Here is a 7,919-nt window from a genome sequence, read left to right as displayed (position 1 = left end):
CATGGAAATATTATCTTTCATGAAACTGCCTCTGGTGCCAAAAAGGTTGGAGACCTCTGTCTTAAAAGATATAAGCTGTCAGACCTGGGCCTGGCATGCAGTGAATTGTGGCTATTGTTTATATTCTTTTTGTCTGTTGGAGATTTGGAAACAATTGATTTTTTTTGTCGTTAATTTTCACTTTCAGGCTGTCATAAAATTTATTTTATTCGATTGCAAAACGGTAGAGCTCTAGAACAAGCTCGTCTCGTCTAATCTGCAGCCTGCAGGACGTGTGCCGTGCATCTACAGCTACAGGTGAGAAAGACGAAGCTTGGATTAACTCAGTACTGTGGTCAGGGCAAAATGCGACTCAACAAAGCGGAGTTTTAGACATAAGTTTGTTTGTCTCCTGATAAAATTACTTACTTTCTTCTCACCACTCTGTAGCAGGACAGCTTTGAATGCAGCTCAATTCAAATTTCTAAACGTTCTTAAAACGTTCTGAGATTTTTTTGGTGGTTTTGGTTTTTAGTTCATCAGCTATCGTTAGCGTCAGTGTATTTTATGTGTGACCCAAGACGATTCTTCTTCTTCCACTGTGGCCCAGGGAGGCCAAAAGTATGGACGCCCCTGCTGTAGAACATTAAGCTCTAGGAACCTTAGCAAGACTTTAGTTCAACTCTTCACTTTGTAGTGGAAAAATCAAAGCCCAGGATGGTGAGAAGGTGCCAGGGCCTGCACTGCAGAGTCAGAAAGATAAATGTAACATTGTGCACAGGCTCCCTCAAGAGAACCTCTCATGCCTCCAGCAGCCCACACATGCAGGTCCTGTCTGATTTTTCCTTTTTTGGGGGGACTGAGTATTAATATACATATCTTTTAAAATGTTAAGCTGAAAGCAAGGACAGCAACCATTTTTGCTTTGTCTTTACTTCTGTTTAATGTCTCCAAATCTCTAAGAGTTTATTTTTTTATGTTTTCATCTTGCTTTGTTATAAAGATTTTTTTTAAAGGAGATGATTCGAATGATGTATGTAATTGTTCACTGTTTTACCCTCTTTTCTTTTAGAACCTGTCAAAGCCAAAATATCATTTGGAGCTAAGCCAGATGTTTTCCCACCAGGTCAGAAAGGTAAATGTATTTTTGTTCAACTGGGTTAACTGGAAAGAAATAATTAAAACACATATGTAATATATAGTATTTAATTATATATAGTCACCTTATATAATATGTAATAACATTTTAATAATATATTATTTAGCCTTAAAATGTTATTAAGTCTTTACCCAACCTTGATAATAATGGTTTGTATGATTCATTGCTGGTCAAACTTACTAGCCAAGTCATTTACAATCTAATGTTTATACTTTATAAACCAATTCAATTCTTAGCAAATGCTCCAAACAGTGGTTGACATTTTTGAGTTGGAAAACCCATGTTTAAATTTTAACTCTATTAGCTCTCTGACTTTTAGGGAAAGTCATCAGAATCTGAGTTTCATCTTCCTCAAATATGAAATAACAGCAATAATAACACTAATAATCACACCTATCTCTAGAGTTTCAATATTATAACCATGCCTTTGTGTACATACAGACAGATTGTTCCCTGTGATATCTCCATCCAGCCTCCTAGCCTCAACCTCCAAAATAAATACCAGTGAACTCAAACAATAAAAAAAGACCCCTAGGGTCTACACAAGTCATATCCAGGTTTGAATGAAAACATTCTTGCCACTTTTTTCATACAGTAGTTTATATTTCTCTTTTGAAGAAACACATGAACTTTTGAAGGGAAAGGTGACAAGGTATCAGCAGCCTTTCTGAGACATAATGGGCTGTAATTGTTGGTGACGCAGAACCTCTTGTGAGGGTTCTGCCCTCACAAGAGACAGCTATTCTGCCCTAGGCCTCTCGTGGCAGAAAACCTTCATATTGACTCAACCACAAATGATAAAGAATGAGACACAGGGAGAACAGGCTGACCCAAAAAAATAATCAACCTAGAAATCCAGAAACGGAAAGGCCCAGGGGAGGGATTAAGGCTGCAGCCAAATCTCTTCTTAATTTTGTTAATCAGACATTTGTCAGCACAGGGCACTTTGCAAGTGTTGAAAAATCAAAGCTTGTGAATAGCGCCTGGCCCCCATCTTATTACTTCCTTTATCACTGGGGAACATTTCTCAAGTTGACTTCCTAAAAGGCATTTAGGCTTCTGTTTCATGTATGAAGATAATTATTTCTGTCACAATGAATAATTTAAGCCGTCATTCCCAACTCCACCCTCAGACCACTCACAGCTTTCAATTAAAGGAGATACACTGCTCTGTAATAGAACAGCTTCCCTGTTTTATGGACCTGGGAGGAAATGTAATGAAAGCAAAATGTTTCCCAAAACTTGCATGCCAAAATTATTGGTTGGTTATCACTGATTTTTCCCAGTACAGAGTCACAGAATATTAGCACTGAATGAGTCCTTAGACAACTACAGATGAGAAAGACGAAGCGTGGATTAGCTCAGTACTGTGGTCAGGGCATAAAACTACCAAGCAGAGTGGAGTTTTAGACATAGGTTTATTTGTCTCCTGATAAAATTACTTACTTTCTTTACACCACTCTAATACTGTGACAGTGTTGTGTTATAAAAGTTAATGAGATGAGGCACAGTGGCTCACGCTTGGAATCCCAGCACTTTGGGAGGCTGAGGTAGGTGAATCACATGAGTCCAGCAGTTCGAGGCTGCAGTGAGCTGTGATCGCACCACAGCACTTCAGCCTGTGATCAGATTGAGACTCTGACTCTAATTAATTGATTAATTTTAAAAAGTCAGTTAAACAAGAAACTTGGCCTGGCTGTCTCACATACTGGCTGGCTAATTAAGCACCTCAGGACTGTGTAATATGGATCTGATAACTCAAAATTTGTTTGATTCTGAAACAATCTCAAACTTCTAGAAAAGGGTTTTCTTGAACCTCTTGAGTTTTCAACATGATGCAAATCTAGTGCTTCATACCCTGAAAACTTCAGTGTGTTTTTCCTACAAACAAGGACAAAATCAACAACACAACCACCAAAGTCAGGAAGTTAGTGTTGGTGCATTTGTGTTTCACTGGTTCTTTCATTAGTGTCCTTTTCAGCAAAAGGGGATTATTCTAGATCACATGCTGTTTTTAGTTGTCATGCGATTTTAATTGTCATGTCATGCCTTCCCTGCAATCTGGGACAGTTGCTAGGTCCTCTGCCAACTCTCAAAACCTTTGTGGATCAAAGGCCTATTATTTTACAGAATAGCTCTCAGGCTGCTTTTCCTGATGTTGCCTCATGAATAGATTGGCAGCAACATTGCACATAGGCGGTGTGCAGTTTGGATGGACTCATTACAGATGTTAATTTTGGTCACATGGTCAAGGTGCTTTCTCCCTGGATCCTTCAATCTAATGGCATTTTCCCTTTATAATTAATAGATATTTAGTGGGAAGATATTTTGAGACTATGTAAATAGCCTATACTTTATCACCTTCTAAGTTATTCATTTACCTATATCACTATAAACTCATGGTTTCTCATTTTACTCAGTGGAATACAGTTCTTTAAAATATTTATTTTAATATTCTCATTGTCCAAGATTTGGCCATATATATATATGTACTTAGGACCAAGCTCAATAGTGACCAAGCTGAGAATCAAATCAAGAACTGAACTGCTTTTACAATAGCTGCAAACACACACACACACACACACACACACATACACACATACACATACACACACTTAGGAATATACCTAACCAAGGAGGTGAAAGATCTCTATAAGGAAAACTACAGAATACTGCTGAAAGAAATCATAAACACTAACAAATGGAAACACATCCTATGCTCATGGATGGGTAGGATCAATAGTGTGCAAAAGACCACCTGACAAAAGCAATCTACAAATTCAGTGCAATTCCATCAAAATACCACCATCATTCACATAACTAGAAAAAAATTTAAATTCATATGGAACCAAAAAAGAACCTACATAGCCAAAGGAAGACTAAGCAAAAAGAACAAATCTGGAGGCATCACATTACCCAACTTCAAACTATACCATAAACCTATTATCACCAAAACAGCATGATACTGGTATAAATATAGGCACACAGACCAATGGAACAGAATAGAGAACCCAGAAATAAAGCCAAATACTTACAGCAAACTGATCTTTGACAAAGTGAACAAAAACATAAGTGGGGAGAAAGGACACCCTGTTTAACAAATGGCACTAGGATAATTGCCAAGCCACATGTAGGAGAATGAAACTGGATTTTCATCTCTCACCTTATTAAAAAATGAACTCAAAATGGTCAAGGATTTAACTCTAAGACTGAAACTATAAAAATTCTGGAAGATAATGTCAGAAAAACTCTTCTAGACATTGGCTTACTCAGGATTTCATGGCCAAGAACCCAAAAGCGAATGCAATAAAAACAAAGATAAATAGCTGAGACTGAATTAAACTAAAGCACTTTTTCATAGTGAAAGAAACAGTCAGCAGAGTAAACAGATAACCCACAGAGTGGGAGAAAATCTTCAGGATCTGTACATCTGACAAAGGACTAATATCTGGAATCTACAACAAACTCAAACAAATTAGGAAGAGGAAAACAAACAGTCCCATCAAAAAGGGGGCTAAAGACATGAATAGACAATTCTCAATAGAAGATACACAAATGGCCAACGCTGAAAAAAATGCTCGGTATACTAATTATCAGGGAAATGCAAATCAAAACCACACTGTAATACCACCTTGCTCCTGCAAAAATGCCCATAATCAAAAAATAAAAAAAAATAATGATACATGTTGATGTGGATGTGGTAAAATGGGAACGCTTCTATACTACTGGTGGGAATGTAAACTAGTACAACCACTATGGAAAATACTGTGGAGATTCCTTAAAGAACTAAAAGTAGAACTACCCTTTGATCCAGCAATCCCAGTACTGGGTTTCTACCAAGAGGAAAAGAAGTCATTATATGAAAAAGATACTTGCACACATGTGTTTATAGCAGCAAAATTCACAATTGCAAAAATGTGAAACCAACCCAAAAGCCCATCAATCAACAGTGGATAAAGAAACTGTCATATATATATATATACACACACACACACACATACACATGATGGAATAGTACTCAGCCATAAAAAGAAATGAATGAATAGCATTTGCAGAAATCTGAATGGGATTAGAGACTATTATTCTAAGTGAAGTAACTCAAAAATGAAAAACCAAACATTGTATATTGTCACTCATAAGTGGGAGCTAAGCTGTGAGGATGCAAAGAAATAAGACTAACACAATGGACTTTGGGGCTCCGGGGGGAGGGTGAAAAGGGGATGAGGGATAAAATACTAGAAATTGGGTTCACTATATACTGCTCTGGTGATGGGTGCACTAAAATCTCAGAAGTCACCACTGAAGAACTTCCTCATGTAACCAATTAATACTTGTTCCCCAAAAAACTATGGAACTTAAAAATTAAAACATAATTTTTTTTAAAAAAAGAAACTTACATTTTTAAAAATCTGAGTTCCTTCTTCAGGAAAGGACTCCTAGGCCTCTCAAAAAGTATCAAAGAACTGAAACTCACCACGTCAGGCCCCTCAGTCATCAGGCTTTCTACCTTACCCCTCCTCAGTTCCTGTTTTATCAAACATTGTTACATTTCTTCCCTGCTATATAAACTCCTAGGTTTAGTTGGTCAGGGAGCTGGGTTTGAGACTGAACTCCCATTGCCTCGGCTACAGCACCTGATTAAAGCCTTCCTCCCTGGTAATACTCATCTTAGTGACTGGCTTTCTGTGCAGCAAGTAACAGGACCTAAACCCAACTCCTGATATTTCAGCAGCAAAAAACTCTATATAAGGACACCAGTACTATGGAATTAGGGCCCACCCTAACAACGTCACTCTAACTAGACTGCCTCTGTGAAGACTGTCTCAAAGATCACATTCAGAGGTACTGGGATTAGGACTCTAACGTACAATTTTGGGAGACACAAGGACACAAACCTCTCTGTCTGCCTCCACTATGTCATACTGGATGCCATGTCCTTGGACTTAGACTCTTCTAGGGCTGTCAGTGGTGCATGCAGAGCTTTAACAGAGGCTCTCCTCCATGTATTGATTCAGAGGCCCAGGCCCCTTCAATCCTGTGGTTCAATCATCTTCAGCAAACATTTCCAAGGCCATGGCTGTGTCAAGCTGGTGAAGGGAAAAAGAGCAGAGTATGTCGAACCTTGGCAGATGTCACGGATCCAGCCTGGTCCAGAGCATGCCACTCACATTGTGTTGACCAGAAATGGCCAGGGTAGAGGGAGTGTGAACAAAACATGCTTCCAGAAAACAGAGAAGCTGGTTTTGGTGATCACCTAGGTAGTATTCTCGACAGCAGGTTCTATTCCCTATTACTCAAGAAACACACGGTAGTGAGGAAATGAAAATTAGAGTATTGGTTGCAAGATCTTCAAGAGGAAGGAAAAAAAGATGCCCTTTCTGCGCACTTATTAGGATACTCTCAATATTTTAATTACCAATTTGTGTTCTGCCAAAGAAAATGATATTGAAGGAAAGAGAGGTCGGTTGTTGCCTGGGAACTTCAGAGATTCTGTTCAGGTTCTACCCTGACACATTTAAGTTGCTGCTTCGTTTTGTTTGCCCAGATGGGTAATTCGAATCTGGATTAGAATCTCTAGCATTCTCTTGGGAGGTCATCCTTTCCCTAGGGCTCCTGTTATCTTTACTTTATAATATTAATGATAACTGCAACCACCAGCAGGGTAGTGCTAAAACGAGCCTTATCTTACAAAACTGAAATTCACTGCTAGGAATTTTTCTTAAACACCGTTATGCATAACAATATTTTTAATGGGGTGATTCCTACCAACTGGTTCACAAAACTCTTGTCATTTTTTGAAGCAGAATTAAATAATGCCAGGCAGCAGAGTGTGTTAGGCATAAATTACAGATGGCAGGAGGGCAAAGACGTTGTGTGGTGAATAAATTAAAGCCTTCGATTACGAAGCCAGTGTGCTAGGTACGGGCAGGGAAGGCTGAGGCTGTGAGAGAGGAATGTTTTCAGACCACATTGAAATTGGGTCTCAAGTCCATGAGGACTGAGCACATAGGGGAGATCATTACTGCAGAAAGGAAGGATTTTCTTGGCTACAAAATATTATGCGAAAAATGTAAGGTTTCTTTTTTTAAATCTTTCATGAGATTGTAAAGTCCTAAAAGGTCAGATGTAAATCTTGTTATGTTACTAAGCTCAACAGACTTTGGAACTCATTATATATTTCACAGGTAAGAAGGAAATATAGTGCCTTGGGACACTTGGGTCCCAAGAGAGTCTGAGTTTATCTTTTTTGTGTGTGTAGATGGGGTCTTGCTATGTTGCCCAGGCTGACTTTGATCTCCTGACCTTAAACAATCTTCCCACCTCAGCCTTCCACAGTGCTGGGACTACAGGCATGAGCCATCACACCCAGCCTTCTCTAAACAACAACCTCTAATTAAAATGAGGTCCTTTTTGAAGTCTTAGAGATTGGGTGCACCAGGGAAAATATTTGATTTCTCAGTAGGCCTTACCTTAGCAGGGATTTACGTTCTGCTCATTCAGCTTCAGAAGTATCTCCCAAAGCGTGGCCTTTCCCACCGTCTGGACAAACTTGAATCCTCGCATTCTCACCTTGACTGCTCACAACTTCTCACTAACCCCAGCACCTCTAATCTCAGTCTCTTCTCCCATTCTCTTGCTAACTACCCTCCACGCTGCTGCCAAGGACATGTTTTCTTTTTTCTTTTCTTTTTTTCCCTTCCTTCCTTCCTTCCTTCCTTCCTTCCTCCCTCCCTCCCTCCCTCCCTCCCTCCCTTCCTTCCTTCCTTCCTTCCTTCCTTCC

At 39.1% G+C, this 7,919-nt stretch overlaps 1 long non-coding RNA gene across 1 annotated transcript; it reads left to right on the top strand.

Moving 5' to 3' along the window:
• Window positions 1-388: 388 nt before the first annotated feature.
• Window positions 389-4,406, top strand: LOC116536385. Its single transcript, XR_004262603.1, has 3 exons — window positions 389-600; window positions 2,872-2,875; window positions 4,396-4,406. It is a non-coding gene; the product is annotated as an uncharacterized LOC116536385 (long non-coding RNA).
• Window positions 4,407-7,919: the final 3,513 nt, after the last annotated feature.

This window comes from Sapajus apella, unplaced genomic scaffold, assembly GCF_009761245.1.
Source record: "Sapajus apella isolate SASKATOON/1434 unplaced genomic scaffold, GSC_monkey_1.0 scaffold100, whole genome shotgun sequence".
NCBI lineage: Eukaryota > Metazoa > Chordata > Mammalia > Primates > Cebidae > Sapajus > Sapajus apella.
Note: the sequence above shows the minus strand (reverse complement) of the source record. Positions and strands in the feature narration are given on the sequence as shown.